Raw genomic sequence first — 19,468 nt, 5'->3', positions numbered from 1 at the left:
TGGCGAGACAGGCATATAACTCGCAACGGGCTGCTGAATAGCAAGCCAGCCACTGGCGAAGGCATTTGACAACGGAAAGAAAGCATTCCTCCACTTTCCTGTGTTGAGGATCCCATTGGCTGCACTTTTCCATTCTGCCGCAGAAAATCCAGTCTAGTCTCATTCCCCTGAAAAAGTCTCTTTCTTTCACCCAAGAGAGACCTATGCTATCAGTCACCCGTCACTTATCCTAATAGCTAGCAAACTTTCAGTGCCCATGAGACGTGGCCGCTGTATGGATTGTAGCCATCAGAAGTACAGTGGTCCATTTGAGTGGCTATTACTTCACTTGAGTTTCTTCCCTATCGCTAAGGGTACGTCTACACTACCCGCTGGATTGGCGGGTAGTGATCGGTTTATTGGGGATCGATTTATTGTGTAGTGTAGTGTAGACATGATAAAATCGATCCCCGAGCACCCTCCCATTGACTCCGGTACTCCACCGTCGTGAGAGGCGCAAGCAGAGTCAATGGGGGAGCGGCAGCAGTCAACTCAGTGCCGTGCACACGCCGCGGTAAGTAGACCTAAATCCGTTGACTTCAGCTATGCTATTCTCGTAGCTGAAGTTGCGTATCTTAGGTCAACACCCCCCAGTGTAGACCAGGGCTAAGATATTTGTATGACCTCCATTACCATAGTATCTAAGCACCTCACACTGTATTTATCTTCACAACACCCAGTGCTATTATCTCCTTGTACGTATGGGGAACTGAGAGACTAAGTAACTTGCCCAAGGTCACACGGGAAATCAATGGATAAGCAGGGAATTGAACCTAGGTCTCCTGGCTAGCACCCTAACCACTTGACCAGCCGTCCTGCCCCTTGTTAACTCAGTATCCTATACAGAGAGGCTTCCACCTCAGCAGAAGGGCAGAAGACTCTTGCAACAGCACTGGTGAGGATGCCCCAAAGGCAAAGGTGCCGCTGAGCAGGGAAAGGTGGGGAGCAGAGGAAGATGAAGTAATCTGATCCAAATCCATGGAGGAGGATGTTCCTTAGGATTCTGAACTGAGTGTAAGAGTGTTCCTGATCCTGTTAAACTCCTTGGGGCTGATTACCATGTACACTAAGGTCCCATTACATTGCTCTGCCAATGTAAAGGGGCTTAAAGTGGACTTAAATGTAGCCCTAGTGTGAATGAGACTCAGGCCCTGCCTTTCCCAGGATGTGTTTTCCCTTATGCACCACTCTACTGGTGATCTGTAATTGCTAAGCTTTTATTCTTATTGAAAAGCTACTCCTCTGGTTTGATCTGTGAGCTCCAAGTAAAGGCCTGGTCATAATCCATCACTTGGCAGAAGATGTTTGTGTATTTATGTAAAATGACAGACTGGCTGATCTCGGAGCTGAAACCAGATGCTTTCCCAGGACAAGAAAAAGAATTTAAAATCTAGAAGCACAGGAACCCAGAAGGAGGGGCTGATTCTGTGTTGAGACGAGGACTGCGGTCACAGGGTCTTTCATAATATCCATACTTTGCTTTCCCCTGAAGGTCTCCAAGAACTTCAAAAAGTTCTTACCCTGTTTTACAGATCAGGAAACCGAGGCACAGAGGTGAAGTGAATTGGTCAAGGTCACACAGCGAGTCAGTGAGGGAGTGGGGAATAAAAACCACATTTCCAGTCCGAATCCTGGCCGTTCTCTGCTCTGACCAGTAGACAATTCTACATTTGGCAACCAGATGACCATTCCAGCCTAGGGGAAAAGATCTACCCTTTCATGAAGGACGAAATGTTGGACATCCATTGCCTAGACCTCCACTGATATACTGGTCATCCCACCCAATGCTGTTGGGTGACTTTTGCTACAGCAAAGTAGCTGATCTAACCTCCCATCTTAATTTACCACAGTACCCAGTGGCTTAAAAGCACTGAAAGCTGGGGATGGGAAGGCTAAGAAATCTGATGATGGAGCATTTCACTTCTGGGTCAACAGTCTTTCCAGTTGAGGTAGGCAGAGATCAGAAGTTGGTATTATCTGTTGGCTGCTTGATGGGCTATGAAATACATCATGAATTCATAGATTTTAAGGCTAAAATGGACCATTATGATCGTCTGATCTGATCTGCTGCATAGCACAGACCTGAATATTTCACCTAGTGATTCCTATGTGAAGCCCATGATGTCTTGTTGAGCGAGGGTAGATCTTCTACAAAGACACATCCGATCTTGATTCAAAGCTTTTAAGCAATGCAGAACCCACCACATCCCCAGACAAGTTGTTCCAATGGGTATCTACCCCTGTTAAAAATGTGCTTTCCACTTCCAGTCCAAATCTGTCTACCTTCAACTTTCCGGCCACTGGATCTTGTTATGCCTTTGCTAGATGAAAGAGCCGTCTGCTATCAGAATTCTTCTCCCTGCATAAGAACTCATAGACCATGGTCTAGTTATGGTCAAACTCCTGCCAGCCTCCTCTGTCTCTCCATCTTCCCCATCACCACGAATCAATCTCCTGCTGCCTGATCCCAATCACTGGCCAATGGGGCTGCCCAAAAGCATCGTATCTATTGCATGTGGCTTCAAAACTGTAGCTGCCTGGGTTTCACGGATGCTACCTCTTCACTCTTAAGCAACAGGGCCATCCTACAAGGCTGTACACATCTCTATAGCATTCCATATACAGGGAACACAGCGCAGAAAACTCACTGGGAAGGAACTTCTCCAGGGCCTTGCGGGTTCACTCCAGTATCCTAACAGCAATGCTAGCTGCAAGTGAACAAGTTTATTAATGGGTCCAATAGGCCAGTAAAATTCAAGGGGCTGGAGAGGTGTGTGCAGCCTGGAGGCAAACAGCAGCCACAGCTCAAAGCCAAGCCCTGTCCAACAAATACCTGTTAACGGGGGGAGATTTATGGCACTCCAGTTTGTTTATATACAAGGTGTATCCAACTCCCGGGTCCAGCCCACGCCTGCAACTGAGCTGATCTAAGTGAGGTGAGTGATGCAAGAACCTGCTCAACCCCACCGTACGTCTTTGCTGAGCTGTGAAACTGCTTGTGTTACTTTGTTCTGGGCAGGATTTTTCATGTTTGCTAATTGTCTGGATTTGGTCACGGCCCGGAACAGCTGATCACACTGTGGGTGAAACGTTCCTGAGGAGACTGGAACCAGAATGGAGCACAAACCCTGCTATGATGCCTGCTCTCAGGAAACTTCTATCATCTCTCTGTTTCTGAGGCCAAAAATGTGGACAATAAGCCGTGAATAGTATTCTTTAGGGTGCTAACAGAGCTAGGTGGTAACTGGACTGAGCGCTCTGTGTCACCAGTTCAAATCCAGCCATGGTAGATTAATATTATATTCTGTGTTTCTAGACAGCCTTCTGCATGGGGTCTGCAGATGCATTGCAGCCAAGCTTGACACCTACCCCCATCTCCAACACCATGTGAGCTAGTTGGGGATCATCTCCATTGTACAATTGGGAAAACTGAGACTCAGACAGGTGACGTGACTTGCCCAAGGTCATCCAGCAGCTTTGTCTACATTAGGGAACTTTTTTTGGGGGGGGGGGAGGGAGGTTTCCATTGGTGCTGCTACTGATTCACAGAAGTATTGGGGATCAGGGCTCTGAGAGGGAAGTGTGATCTAGCAGTTAGAGAAAGGGAGTGGTATTAGGACTCCTGGGTTCCTTGCCCAGTTCTGTCAGGCTGTGTCTGTCTTAGACAATTTTACATGCGCATACACAAAAAGTCTATGAGTGGCTGCTGCCAAGGAAGCAAATTCCAGGCTGGGAACAGAGATTTTTTCCACCAGGGGTTGCCTGTTTTGCCCTTGAGTTTCTACTGCTCAGCGGACAGTCCTACTGGGAATAAAGTACGAATGGGTTAACAGCCTAGGCAGGGAAGGTGGGGTTTGCACACAGCCCTGTTATTTCCCAGGCTTGCTTTCTCCTTCCCTGTCTGTCTCCATTGGTTCCCCTTACCCTGTTCCTCCCAGGGCAGTGGTGAGGAGCTGCATTCCTGCATTATCACACTTCCACATCCCCCCCTCTGTGCAACCCCCCACCCCTCTTTAGCGCACTGATGCCAGGGAGCTGAGCTGTGTGAAACCTCCCACGGCCTGGTGGGAACTCGGCTTCCAGAGAGAATCCGACTTGTTTCGGAAGCTTATCTCCCAGCACCTGCTCTCCCAGCGAGGAAGGGAGGGGGGGACAGGGGAAGAGGGCTGCGTGCATGGAAGTGGGCCAAGGAGATAGGCCTGGATACAACACCCCTCTGGAGACTGACGGCCTGGCTCTGCTCTGGCTGCCGCTGGTGTAGACCTGGGGGAACTCCACAGAGGTCAGTGGAGTCAGACTGGCGCAAGCGAGAGGCGAATCAGGCCCTGCGTATTTATCAGAGCTGCAATGCCCCCTCTGCGGCCTGATCCTGCCCCCACTGAAGTTAGTGGGAGTTTTCCTGTTGACTTTAACAAGAGCAGGATTGGGTGCCGGCGTACAGTCAGGCTCCCCTTCCTCCATCCCAACGGAAGAGGCTTCCATCCTGCCTGATGTCTGGGAATGTCACGCTTGCCCACTGGACGTGTTTGGGAAAGCAAGATCCATGCTGGGGTTACTACTGGAACTCAAGATTGTTCACCCTCCTGCCCCTCGCCTCTCAAGGCATGCAACCATCACAACATGCAATCACTCCTGGACTGCTGCGTATTGGACCTGGTGTCCTAGAGGAAATGACTCCACAGTAGCCCATTGCCAATCCCATCAGCCATCCAGCCTCCTTGCACGATTGTTCTGACAGGCAGGAGGAAGGCTCTTGATTGCTGGTACCCAGTGAAATCTGTTCCCTTGCGATTGAACCTAAGTGCTTTTCTCAGGATCTCTGACAGGATCGGGTGCAAGTCTGACTTGGTACCAAGCTAAACCCTCCCAGCTATTGCCTGTTCCCCTTCCCAGGCCCGGTGGAAGGGCTGAGCCACGGAGAAAAGGAATTTCCTAGTGCTTCCAGGGCCCACTGCAGGAGTGAGCTGTGGCTCAGCTCACTAGCCACAACCCAGCTTATCTTCTTTTCTCCAGCTAGCCCCTAACAGCTGGGCTTCGTCCCTGGGCTACACCCCGCACAGGTGTGGCAGAGCGGGGCTAACTGAACAGGGCTGGTTAGCCCCCGGCCTCCCGGCCCTCATAGGTATGAGAGCAGAACCTGCAGCAGCGAGCCTCCCACCTGAGCCAACAGACTTGGGGTCATGCCAGTGCTCTAAAACCAGCTGTGTAGATCGTACCTTGAAGCTGCAGCTTGGCCTGGAGCTCGGACTCTGAACCCCCGCCCCCTCCCCAGCCGTACGGGCTGTACAGACACATCCTAAAGGGGCAGGCCACCCTCTCACAAGGACCATTCCCCAAATGCTGCCCCAGCTATATGGTGGGCTTCTCAGGCTGGTTTGAAAGATGTGGGGTACCGCAAGGCCTAAGAGGACTTTCTCGGGTGTCAGCTTTGGCTAGTTATAGGGCTCTGCACAGGAAATGGTGCTTTGTAGCTAAGAGACGGGGGGAGAAGATGAGAGTAAAGAAGGGAATGGAGCAAAAGAGAGGGATGGTGAGGAGAAAAAGAAAGAGGGATGAAGAGAAAGGGAGAGAGGAAGTGGTAAATCCTGCTTAAAATGATTTGATTTCCTTCTTATAGTGAGAGCTGGTCCAATTATATTCACAAGGGGTTAATAATACTTAATAATGGCATTCACAACGCATTAATAGTATGTAATAAAGTGCTTCTTTGACTTATTTTTCCCAGTAGTTGTGGACAAAGAGCCGGTTCCTACACTAATAGGAGTGGTGGCTTTTACTTCTATGGATCTGGATCAAGCCTTACATTTGTAGCAAATCCTTTTCTCGATTACTCAAGCCAGGGCCAAATAACGTGTGTCCAATGAACAGTCGGGTCATTTCCCCCTCCTGATCCACAAATACGTTATTCCCCAATAAACGAGACCAGCAATGGTTTGGCCAGGTGTTCAATAACGACGCTGAGCTCCGGAGAGGCCCTGTGCAGAAAGGGTCAAATAAAAAAAAATCCAATAAGCATTACAAATTACTGTTTGCGTTTCATTTGCAGTGAGACTGGCTTTTCCAGCTCGGGCTGCTCCTGGCCTCCCCCAGCTCCCAGGCTGTGCACCTCCCATGGAAAGGGGCATTCTGCCCCCGGTGGGAGAACGTGCCAAGCTCAGGAAAGGGGGAAAGCCGCTTGCAGACACAAAAGGATGAAACATTTGTTTATTTTTTGGTGCAGTGATAATGGTCTGGCCCTTCATTGTTGGTGGGAAGGGGCAGGGGCAGAGGCAGCACATGCTGCAATGGAAGGAAGCAGGTGCTAGGTGAGCAGATCTGCTGAAGGACCTACAGCTAAGCATGCAGCACCCTTTACCAACTAATCCAGTCTTGGGCTCCCCACACAGTGCTGACTCTGATCTCCTGTCATTCCAGCTGAGACCCAGCATAGCTCCACTGAACACCTCAGTCCCCACTGACGGCATCTACTGTACTGGGGCATTCCCATATCTACCAGGTCTTCCTTACGGCATTCCTGCAAGTTCAGGCCTAAGTCCCCCTACAGCTCTGCCAATGCACCCCACCTCCCACCTGCATCATGGTACATTGCAGCACTGGGTCTCCACATGCAGTTCTGCCAGTGGGCCCCTGATTTCCCTCCTGCAGCATCCCCTGCCCCGCTATTTCAGTCCTTAGATACGCCGCAGTGTCCCTTATGGAGCCTTGCTGTCTGCAGTCAGCCCCATGTACGTCAGTTTCACAGCACCTGGTCCCATCAGCCCCCATGCTCAGCTCCATCCATGCACTTCAGTACTGATTTGCATTATTACGATCCTGGCCTCCGCACAGCTCTGCCAATACACCTCAGTCTTGACCTACAGTACCTGTTCTAAGCAGACTGCAACAGGTGCTGTGTTGTCCCATGGTCCTCTGAAGTGGCCACATGCATCCTCTAAAGGGCAGTGATTCTCAAACTTTTGTACTGGTGACCCCTTTCGCATAGCAAGTCTCTGAGCGCGACCCCCCCCTTATAAATTAAAAACACTTTAAAATATATTTAACACCATTATAAATGCTGGATTCAAAGCAGGATCTGGGGTGGGGGCTGACAGCTCACAACCCCCCATGTAATAACCTCCTGACCCCAAGGGGTCCCGACCCCCAGTTTGAGAACCCCTGCTCTAGGGGCTGACCAGAGACCACCACACTAGTCTGCACTTGTGACCTAAGTAGGATTTGAACCCATGTTTCCAGGGGGAGAAGCAAGGACGATTAATGCTCTAGCTTTGTATGCAAAGCTTCCCCACCCATCCTTTCATTGCATGTTATCTGTAAGACGTGGTCGGGTTTTTAAAGATTTAACTCTTGCTTTCCCAGCTCAGATCTTATTCAACCCTCCTGGGAAGCTGGGAAAGGGGAAGGTTGACCCTGAAAGACAAGCCCCTGCATTCCAAGATCTTACCATCGTATATGGCATCTAACAAACGATGGGACAAGGTCCAGCTCCTGAAGTCAATGGGAAAACTGCAATTGTTTTCAGCAGCATTGGGATTTTGCCCTAAATATTAAGGTCTTTACTCAGTATTGGCTCACTCCTAACTCCCGTTGGCTTCAGCGAGAGATTTGCCCAAGTAAAGATCTGCGGCGGAGCCACACTGAAAACGTACATAGGCATCACTACGTCTTTCCTCTGGGTGTCACAATGCCACACCCCCGAGCGACACCATTATGGCAACGTAACCCCCAGTGTGGACAGCACTAGGTCAATGGAAGAACTGCCTCTGGGGAGCTGGATTAATGACGTTGATGGAAGAACCTCTCCCCTCACTGTAGTGAGTGTCTGCACTGAAGCTACAGCGCGACAGCTCTAGGCCAAGCCTGAGTAAATACCGATTAATACTGCAGGGTGTGGCCCTTAAAGATAGTGATCGCATCACCCACTGAATTGCAGCTACCTCTGTGGGGCACCTGGCAGATGCTTATATTGCAGAGCAGTGCTATGCAGCAGCTCAGGACAGGAAGAGAATAGCTCACCCCGCCGGAGTTGATAGGGAGCCCAAAATGCTGAGTAAAATGATTTTCAAATTATAAATAAAAAGCTGGAACACAGGGTGAAAACTGTGGTTTGCAAACTCAAAGTGTTAAGTGTTTACTGATGGTTCAGCATTCTTTATTGACTGAGACCCTTCGGCTTCTGGTCTGAGCGGTCACTGAAACAGATGCAGACAACACTGCAAGCATAGGATGGGCTGGAGTGTTTTTCTTAAAGCACATGCAGCACTGGTTAAGGTATTAGACTGGCATTCGAGGAAAGTGAACTCCTCTTTTTACCAAGCAGGTACAATAGCAATGCAAGGTCCTCTCACCCCACCAGTGAGACCCTACTCAGGCCTTCACAGACAACACTAGAGATGTGGCCAGTAGCCATGCTCATTCAGACCTCAGCCTGTCTTCTGCGCGGGCCAGATGTGATGTGGCACCTGACCATTAGGTATTGTATTGAGACTCCACAAGCTCGTTTCACATAAGCCACCAAACAGACGTAAGACTGCAACAAATTGTAGTCATGCCAGTTCCAAATGGGCAGTCTTCTGGAGACAGACCATCTACCTTAGGTACTTATTGGGCTTATGTTACCATAACACTGAGCACCTCACAGTCTTTGAGGCATTTATCCACACCACACCCCTGTGATGCAGGACAGGGCTCTTATTCCCATTTTACAGATGGGGAAGTGACTCACCCAAGGTCACAGTCTGTGGCAGACACTCCAAGTCCTAAGCTAGCACCTTAACTGACCCACCTTATGTCATTGCCAGTCTCCTGATCAGTCCACTCTCCTCCACTCTAAAGATTAGATTCTTCCCATGCAGATTGGGTGAAACTCCCCCGTGCAGACAGCCTGCCCCAGTTAAGGTTCACTTAAGCCCTATTTTGAGATAGTTCTTGTGCAGACTCTGCATTTTCTCTCTATGGGGCCCATTTTCTGCACCTTGCACAGGCACTGACACTGCTCCCGAGCAAAGTGAGGGCCAAGCACGCCCTTAAGCACAACCATTCTAGTGTATAGTATAATATGCTCTAGTGGCATATTATACTCCCTACGCACTGGGGTTCATGATGACACAAGGTGCTGGGACATGCAAATCAGGCTTCACATGAGTAACTCGAATGGGAGTTACTCATATCTGGTGAGGCAAGAACAGAATCCAGATGACCAAATTCAACCCCCTTAGAATGGGTGTGCTGGACACCCACCGATTTCAAGCAACTATCTCCAGTCGATGGGAGCTGTGTGGCCTCGAGCCAGGGCTGGATTTGATACACGGGGCTGGTTTTTGTAAGAAAAGTATTATTGTTTATTTGTGTTGCGGTAGCACCTAGCAGCCCAGTCATGGCCCAGACCCCAGGGTGCTAGGGGCTGTACAAACACAACCCAAAAGGAACCAACAAGGTCAGTATAAGACAAGATACAACAGATGGTTGGAGACAGACAGGAGCTCAAGGAAACAATGCTGCTCAGTGTGATGGGCAGTGATCTGCACACCAGCTGCCTAGCCCTTAAGTTTTGGGTAGGCACCATGCAAAGGAGAGTTTTCAAAAGGGATTTATAGGACCACAACGAGGGAGCTTTGTGGGTGTTTTCAGGGAGCTCCTCCCAAGCATGAGGGGCAGCGTGGGGGAAGAGCAAGGATGGGGCTTGTTTTAAAATGTAACAGGTGGGTGATGGAGGCTGGGACAATCGTGGAAGCAGTCGGCATTGCGATTGAATAAGAAATGATAGGTTGGTGGGGATCACCACGGAAGGGCTTTGAAAGCAAAGACAACTAGCTTGTTTGCTGCGCTGGAGAAAGGGGAGCTAGTGGAGGGATGCACAGAGAAGGCTGATGTGGTCAAAACGATGAGCTAGGAGAATGAGCCGGGCAGCCTCTTCTGCCAATCCTTGAAGTCAGCTATGGTCCCACCCAAATCACGCTGTGCTCAGCATGTGCCTTTAAGGGTAACGGGTCCAAGTTCTTGTACTCTGCCAAAAAATAAACACTGGAGATTTACCGATAAGGCAGAAGGACCTTTTATTTTGTTTTATTTTTCCAGCTGGAAAGAAAGAGAAGGAGAAGAGAGCATTCTCTCAGCGGAAACGCCGTCCTTTCTTTTTTTGTTGTGGTCGAGCCGAACTGTAACAAGTCACTTTAACTTTCTCGAATGAAGGATTTGCTAGCTTTCCGGTAAACTTCAGTTACCATGGAGAGGTCTGGGACAAGCCAAACGTAAAACATTGGAAACTACACCCGAACGCACTGCAGCCATATCAAACAGTTAATTAGAACGACCTACCATGTGTTTCCCATTCCCTGGAAAGGTTTGAATCAATCGCCCCATGATTTATCACCTGCTTTCTGCGCTAACGTTTCAGCTCTGCTGTCGTGCACGTGTTGGAACGGGGATTTGTGTTGTACATTGAAAGAGGGAAGGAGGAAGGGAAGGACTTTTTTTTTTAAATGATCAAATAACCATCCCCCTCACCCCAAAGTATAAATCTCTCCTCGGAATGATGCACTGATGAGTGGACGGCTCTGGGTCCTGGCAGGATTTGTAGCCCCTGGTGAAGGAGAGGAGGGACAGATCCTCTGGATTGCTTTGATATTCAGAGGGTAGGAGAGTCAGGACGTTCCAGGGGAGTGAAATACCATACCCAGATGGAAATTTCAGATGAGCAAGCTTCTTTGGGCTGTTTCGTTTCTCGCTGCACATGAATTTGGTTGTTAGGGGTGGGTGGGAATCAAACTTTCCACAAAGATCTCATCTCTATGTGTGAGGTTGTCCACCCACTAACTGTAACACCTCATTCTCCAGTGGAACGGTAGTAGAGATAATTTGGTGACATGGCTTCGAGTTTATAAGTCATTTGGAGATGGCTCCAAGCTGCCAGGTACAGATCTGGAGTGAAATTTCCTTACCGTTCAAAGGGGTTCTTGCTCAGTCCATAAACAGTAAACTGTCTGCTATGATTCCTTATCTTGGAATGGTGTCTCCTCTGGATGATCCGTTTTCCTCCACACTGCGTCTCATTGTTTCAGGGCTAGCGAAGGGCACCATACAGACAGCCCTGCAGACTGAAGTCTTCTGCCCACCCCAGGACCGGCAAAGCAGCAGTGCAGGTTTCCTCACATCACACCCGCAATGCCCCTCAACCTTCTTCTGGAAGCATCACTATCAAGGCTGCAAGAAGTTCGGTCTCCTTCGTCCATTCAAATCAGGAAGCTGCCAGAAAGAGGGGGCAGGGAGTGGTGACAGGTTTTATGATGTGGACAGTTGGACGGAGAACAGCAGTTCTTGATAGATGAACCGCGAAGCCGCTATCAAACTTCTAGCTAAAAGGCTCTCATATCCTCCTAGCCGTTCCCTGACCCACCTGCCGTCCAGTTCCAATTCAGGTAGGGAATGCACAGAGAAAAGATGGACTTGTGGTTAAAGATTATGGCTCAGAAGAGGTGGGCGTAACTTCTGGCTCTGCCTCAGACTGCTGGGGCGACCTTGGGCAAGTAACTCTATCTACTCTGTGCCTTGGTTCTCATTTGTAAAAGGGTGATACCAATGCTCATTGTGACTCCTTAGCCTGTAAGCTCCATGGGACAGGGATTGTCTCTTATGTATGTACAGCACCTCATTCACTGGGGCCCTGACATCTATTAGGCCTATCATCCTACTGCTCACAATGCTAACAGAGGTTGAGTATGTATAAAAAGAGGTGGATCCCCATCATTGCATCTATGTTCATTTCAGTTCACTCAAAACTAGGATGATTTCATTTGTCTCCATCATTTCTTAAATCATAGAATCATAGAATATTTGGGTTGGAAGGGAGCTCAGGAGGTCATCTAGTCCAACCCCCCGCTCAAAGCAGGACCAATCCCCAGATTTTTAACCCCCAGACTGCTGGACAGTCTCATTATCAGCTGCTGTGCACCACTGTAGGGGTGGATGCATTTCAGTGGAGGGTGAAGTTGAATCCTGAATGCGAAGATCTTTGGGATTTTGTGAGATGACAGAGGGTATTTATGAATGGCAACTATTCTTGTTTTTCAATATTCCAGCTAAATCTTAGGGCCAGAATCTGGACTGATCACAAATCCTGCCTCTTCATCTGTCCCATGCCCAAACTCGGTGGCAGTCACTCGGTGCTATAACAGGCCATACCAAAACCCTGGATCCAACCCCTTCTGAGCTGAAGAAGAGTTCAGAGCTGGAACTCAGCCTTCCCGCTAACTGGACAGGAAACAACCAGTGACAGAGACTCTGAGCTGAAACTACCTTGAGACAAAGCAGCCTACTGGAGCGGAAGCATAGAGTTGAAATTAAGCACTAGACAGGGACTCAGAAGATCCAGTCCAAGTCTTAGTTTTACTGCAAACTGTCCATGTGACTCAATCTCATTGTGCCTCTGTTCCCAAATGGGGATGCTGATACTGGTACCTCCTATGTCTATTTAGACTGTCAGCTCTGGAGGGCAAGAAGCGCCTCTCGCTCCATGTATGGAGTCAGGGTAGCTAGGGTTTATAAATAAGAAACACCTGAACAAATGGATATAAATTGGACACTAGGAAGTTTAGACTTGAAATTAGATGAAGGTTTCTAACCATTAGAGGAGTGAAGTTCTGGAACAGCCAAGGGGAGTAGTGGGGGCAAACAACATATCTGGCTTTAAGACTAAGCTTGATAAATTTATGACAGGGATGGTATGATGGGATAGCCTAATTTTGGCAATTAATTCATCTCTGATTATTAGCAGGTAAATATGCCCATTGGTCTGTGATGGGATGTTAGATGGGGTAGGATCTGAGTTACTACAGAGAATTCTTTCCAGGGTGCTGGCTGGTGAGTCTTGCCCACATGCTCAGGGTTTAACTGATGGCCACATTTGGGGTCGGGAAGGAATTTTCCTCCAGGGCGGATTGGCAGAGGCCCTGGGGGTTTTTCGCCTTCCTCTGCAGCGTGGGGCATGAGTCACTTGCTGAAGGATTCTCTGCACCTTGAGGTCTTTAAACCACAATTTGAGGACTTCAATAACTCACACATAGTTTAGGGGTTTGTTACAGGAGTGAGTGGGTGAGATTCTGTGGCCTGTGTTGTGCAGGAGGTCAGACTAGATGATCATAATGGTCCTTTCTGACCTTAAGGTCTATGAGTCTATGAGAAGAGGCCAGTTTTGTTAAGGCAGCTAATTGTGTCTGGGCAGTGCTCACAGGCAAAGTTGTTCTTGGAAAGTTTCACAGCAAAAGCAACCCTGGCAAATAATCTGGGCTTCTTTTCAAAAATGAGAGGAAAGACGCAGGTACCAGGCAGGAAGCAAAGCTTTGCAAAATCTTCTGACCAAAGCAGGCCTGGGAATGGCAGAGAACTGGAGTGGAGCTTGGAAAGTGAATGTTCTGAGAAATTTCTACTCGGAAAAAGGGATCTGAACTTTACCAGGAAAATATTTATGAAGCGCTGTGCTCCCAGAGGATCTTGCTTTGATTGCACATGGGTTCTGATCAGAAGTGAGACAGCAGTGCCTATTTATATACGGGAGAGAACTTAGCTATATTAGGACTATTTAAAACAAGCTGAAACAACTCTTGGCATAATATACTTTTTGACACGACAACTAGTGCACTTGGTTCATTCAGCACGACTCGGTCAAAGGAATGGATCTCTTGGGAAAATGCCAATGCCATGAGAATCAAAATATGAGGGAATCCCAGCTCGGAGACCAGAAATCACCTTGGTGGCTGCAGGCACAGGTCCCAGTCCTGATCTCACACTGGTGTAAATCAGGAAAAATTCCTCTGAAGTCAAGAGAGAGCTACGTGTGTAGGTCCACTGTCGCCTAGGTAACTGCATGGGGCTCTGAGCCAGTACAGCGTGGATTCAAGTCTCAATTCTTCAACCAGGAATTACGTAGCATGATGCAGGACTTTCTGGGCGAAATTCTATGGTCTGTGTTATGCAGAAGATCAGGCTAGATGAACCCAATAGTCCTTTAACATCTACAAATCAACAGGAGGAGTCTAAACTGAGCTTGTTTCATAGCTGTTCTGCACACTATGTGATGGCCAACACTCTAGGAACTGACCCAGGGACCTCCACCCCTAAAAGCATGAGCTGATAATGCTCCCTGGCTGGGGCTGTAACAGACTCATCTTGTGTGGATGGCACCTGGGTAACGCACACTCACCAGCTGGTGTGTAAAATTCTTTCAGATCACAGATGCTGTTTTGCACAGGTGTAATTGACAACACAATGATGAGAGCAGACAAAAAATCTGGCCCCAGGCTTTCCTGGAATTAAGCCAAGTGACCTCAGCACTTGAAAAAGTTTCAATTAGGAATAATTACTCAGCTGATTTTTGGGTACATGCTGTTTCTGTTCATGACCAACCTGCCCCTGGATATCTCTGAACAGTACAAGACGAGATGCTTATGGGAAGGTCCTGTGCTTAGCGCTTGAGTTATGCTGCCTTTTAATGTATTAGGGAGACTCTGTGGTTTTTGCGTGTTATTAATTTTAATAGGGTATTATTTTTTCTTTCTGGCTATTTGTTCCAGAGATCACTCCCAGGGGAGAACTCCCTTTGGCTGCTTGGATGGCGAACAGAATGACATCAGACAGATGCTTGGAGGAATGGTAACAAGGCAGAGTCTTATTCTGAATAACATTTGCAGGCAAAATATATTGAGTAAAATTAAACATGCCAGGCAGTGCCCTTCAATGGTGCTGTCGGGGGAGGAAGGAGCAAGAAGAGTAGGATGATCCTGCAGAAAAATAGGTCTAGTCCCAAGCAGAGAACAAGGGTGTAAACGTTTTCCCCGGCTCAAGCTGCCCTGCAACGTCCTCGTCCCTGAGCTGCAGCACCTGCGGCTCTCCCTGTCCTCTCCTAAGCAGATGCTGTCAACCGTGAATACAGTACGGCTAATAATAGCGTGCGGCATACTTGTTAGATGAACAAATCATATATTCTCTCCACCTGGGACTGGGTTGGAACCCCCTGAATTTGTTTCACTTACCAGTGAAAATAGATTTGAATCCTAATCTCTGGAAGGGAAGGCTCGTGCATTAATACATCACACAGCTGGAAGCCCTCCCTCTCCCCCACCCCCTTCTCATGTCTAACTCCATCGTCATGCTAGCATGAGGGTGCTCAGGAGTCAAACCCTAAACCATCTTCAGCTCTAGGGTTTTCCTGCATGGTCCCGGTGCTCCCAGATGGGATTCTGGGAGAAGAGCAGGCGAAGCTCACACCATCCCTGTCTTGGCTCTGGCACAGCCAACATACCAGCTGTCCCCTCCAGAATGCATCCTGCTGGTACTACCAGTCTCATGCCCATGAGGGACCCACTGTCCTGTTCCTGGCATTTCTAAGCTAAATACCTCAAAGCACTCTACACATGTTAACTATGCTTCCCAACAGTCTAGGTGAGCTAGGCAAGTCCACTAAACCCATTTCACAGGTCAGGAAACCAAGGCTCCAGGACTTGTGAAGGCCATGGGCAGAACTGGGAAACAACCCGAGTCCTAGCTCCCAGTTCCTTTATCTAATCCCATGGCCACACCTCTCTTCTTTCAGAAGCAGCAGACAGGATGCCGGTACATCCTCGCATCCATTAAATCTATGGCCGTTCCAACACTCTGACCCCCTGCAGCCCTAATGAAACCAGCAGGTGCTGAATGTGGCTCAGGGTAGTATTTTCTCCATCACAAAGTCATGAACCACCCCCTAGCTTCATAGCACAAACAAGGTTATGGAGCAAGGGTAGCCATCAGTACAGCGGATATTACACCCCGGGAACTTTCCTCTGAACAAAGACGACATTCTCCCTGCATACTTGCCTATTGTTCCCATGCAAGATTGCCTCCTTATTTCTCTGTGCCGGGATTGTGTATGCCGAGGAGCCTGGGGCTGGCGGTCTTGACTTCTCATAAATTGCTGTGGGCCGTTCTAATAAATAATACCCCCGTTATGCAAGTGACCATAAATCAGATTGGGGCAGAGGTCTGATACAAACAAAAAATGGAGGGTGGCTCTGTATATTTTTAAACCCCATTTCTTATTTTTGGCATAAACTTTCTGTTCCCAGCCCTTGGAGAGCAGAGAGAGGAGCCTGGGCTGGGCTTTTCTTTTTCTCTCTTTTTGATACCGCGTTATCACACTGAGTATCCTTAATATGACATTTGTTACAGCAAGATACCAGCGTGGGAACTGGCTCCTGCAATGCCCGTGATGTGAAATGAATGCACAGCGGATGGCTTTCCAAAGAAGGGCTGCTAGAAATTTCACTCGGAACATTTTTTGGCAAAAGCAGGGGAATTCTTAATGGCCAAAAAATAAAAAAAGAAAGAAAGAAATTTCAAGGAAGGAGATCAGCTGCAAAGGTATTCCATGTTTGGAAGCCTCTTTCGTGCTGCACTTGGAAATAGCGAGAGGAACATTTCATTGCAGATGGAGAGAACTGGCCTTAGGCATGAAAAAATGTAGGGCTGGATCATGGCTGGGATATTTGAAAGGCCTAAGGGGGATTTGGGTGCCTAGCTCCCCTCTGCTCAGAAAATTCCAGTCTGAATCAAGTTCAGTTTCAATTAGTTTAGATTAATAAGTGTCTCAGGCGGAAAAGACTGATGCTGGTTTGGGACACCCCAGAGCGTGAGGCTGTTTGCATCAGGGGCTTGGGTTTGGCTTCTGCTGATCAAATGGTTAAAGAAAAATAGCCCTTTTTTCAGTCCAGTTCACCCCTGTGCAGGGGCCAGCACATAGTCCATGCACCATTTAAGTCCCACCGTAGCTCTGGTTAAATCTACTGCCTATTCATTTCATTGGGTGACCCTGGGTTTTGGGTGATGTAAAGGGGTAAAATAACACTTACTTGTTCACTTTCTCCACACCAGGCATGATTTTATAGACCTCTAGCACCTCCCCACTTAGTTGCTTCTTTTCTAAGATGAACAGTCCCAGTCTTTTTAATCTCTCCTCAGATGGAAGCGGTTCCACATCCCTAATCATTTTTGTTGCCCTTCTTCATACTTTTTCCAATTCCAATAGATCTTTTTCGAGGTGGGACGACCAGATCTGCACGCAGTATTCAAGATGTGGGCGTATCGTAGATTTATATATTGGGATGATGATACCTTCTGTCTTATAAGGGGGTGCGGGGCCCCGGGTGGAAGTGATGTCACTTCCGGAACCGACTGTGCCGGGGGTGGGTAGGGGAGGCTGGGGGAGGCAGTGCCTCCCCAAACAGCCACGCATGGGCCCGCCCACACTCTGCTCCCCCAGGGCCCTGCTTGGGCAGGGCCACTGGGCTCCAGGGGGGCTGGAGACACACCACCCGCTTTCCTGGGGCTGGGGAGGCTGCAGCAGTGCCGCCGGGCACTCTCCCTCCTGGCTCGCTCTCCCTCAGGTGGAAGGGGTGGGGCTGGGGTAGCCTGCCACAGCCAGCGGTTCACCCGCTGCCCATGCAGCGCCGGCCTGCGGGGCCCCCCAAAGCTCGGGGCCCAGAGCGGCTCTGGTCTTATTATTTATCCCTTTCCTAATGGTTCCTAATATTCAGTTCGTTTTTTTTTTTTTACTGCCACTGCACATAGAGCAGATGTTTTCAGAGAACTATGCACCGTAACTCCAAGATCTTTCTTGAGTGATAACAGCTCATTTGGACTCCATTATTTTGTATGTATAGTTGGGTTTGTGTTTTCCAATGTGCGTTACTTTGCATTTATCAACATTGAATTTCAGCTGCCGTTTTGTTCTCCAGTTTTGCGAGATCCCTTTGTAACGCCTCGCAGTCAGCTTTGGACCTAACTCTCTGGAGTAATTTTTATCTTCTGCAAACTCTGCCACCTCATTGTTTATCCCTTTGTCCAGTCTACATAAGGAGTTAATCAGAAATAAGCAACAAAGAGTCCTGTGGCACCTTATAGACTAACAGAAGTATTGGAGCATGAGCTTTCGTGGGTGAATACCCACTTTGGCAGACGTTAGTCTATAAGGTGCCACAGGACTCTTTGTCGCTTTTTACAGATTCAGACTAACACGGCTACCCCTCTGAATCAGGAATAGCGATTCTGCTTTTCGTTTACACCCTATCTTAATTTGAATGATCTTCCCTGTATACGTAAGCCCTAAGATTTATGACACTTCCAAGATCTGTGACTATTTTCTTTAAGAAACCTGCAGGAACCTGCATACTTGTGAACTATGCCCCTGCCTCTTGAGTTAAGGAGAATGTCCACTAGGCATTAGCAGCCTAGAGCCCATGACACACTGAACAATTCTGACTCCTTCCAGTAAGAGTCAGTGGCATGCATGCACGCACACCAGTTCATAGAAATAGTTGATGTTTGTGTAGCACTTTGAACTATTGTTATATGGTAAGAGTAAAGTACAATTATTAGCGCATTGTTCTCCAGCACTTTCCCTCACGTAGGAGGTTCCTCCCAGCCCTGTCACCGGGGACATCCCTGTTTGCAGCAGAAGGGACAGAATTTTTCTTTTGTGAAGGAAAGGGAAAAAACTTATGATGGTTTTGCTTTCCCACCTGCATTGCTGAAGCCGGCCCTATGTGCTCTGTGTGTGTGTGTGAAATAGAAAAGTATGGAGGCAACGTCCTTATGCTCAAGGAGGGTAAGAACAAGAGTTTTACCAGAGCCATTCTGTTGTGGATTGGGATGTCTCCCTGCCTCCCCTCTCCCCTGACCAGCAGAAGCTGTCACCACCCACTGATCAGACAGGCTGCAACAAGACTTCCGTCAGTCACATGCTTGGGAAACATTGGCCGGCCTTAGAGAGAGAAACGTGGGAATAAGAATGGCCTCGGTTCAAGCTTCCCAGGCAGGAAGCTAGTAGGAAGAGGAGGGTGAAGAGGGACAAACGGCGGCACACACAGCTCTGACACACAGGGAGGAGGAACCCTGAGAAGAACCAGATGGGGGTGTATCAATCCTAGCAAGGTCAACCTGGAGCTCGCTGCTAGAGAAGTAGGTCTGCAAAGCAAGAAGCCAATGCTCCTTACCATCTGTGCAGCCTCCCATACCCCTTGGTGTGGCTTTTAGCTTGGTACAAGGAGATCTGGAATAGGAACCTCCGCACGCACTCCAAAGCTATCCAAACCTCAGCCAGTTTAAGGCCTGGGTCTTTTCTTTCTCCCTTTCATCTTACACCCTGAGAGTTCCGCTTTGAATTCCAGATTCCCAAACATCAAAGCACAAAGCAAAATAACCAAAAACTCCCATGCTTTGCCTGTTTCCTGCCCAAACCATAGATTGAGCCAGGCTGGCTGCAATGGAAACCATGCTCAGTGATGGAGAAATCTTTGTCTTGCTAAAATGATTAGATCTTATTACTCCCCCAAGCCAACTCCACGGGTATTGAAATGAATGTGTCAGTGGGGCATTGACCCACGTGTTGACCTCAAATCTGATC

General features: G+C 48.5%; 1 long non-coding RNA gene across 1 annotated transcript in view; it reads right to left on the bottom strand.

Moving 5' to 3' along the window:
• Positions 1-5,785: 5,785 nt before the first annotated feature.
• The window catches only part of LOC120375742, a 119,092-nt gene continuing 105,409 nt past the window's right edge, over positions 5,786-19,468 (bottom strand). The window contains exon 4 of the long non-coding RNA XR_005586715.1: positions 5,786-6,014. This is a non-coding gene — a long non-coding RNA (uncharacterized LOC120375742). The remainder of the gene's footprint in view (positions 6,015-19,468) is intronic.

Source organism: Mauremys reevesii, linkage group 12 (assembly GCF_016161935.1).
Source record: "Mauremys reevesii isolate NIE-2019 linkage group 12, ASM1616193v1, whole genome shotgun sequence".
Taxonomy (NCBI): domain Eukaryota; kingdom Metazoa; phylum Chordata; order Testudines; family Geoemydidae; genus Mauremys; species Mauremys reevesii.
Note: the sequence above shows the minus strand (reverse complement) of the source record. Positions and strands in the feature narration are given on the sequence as shown.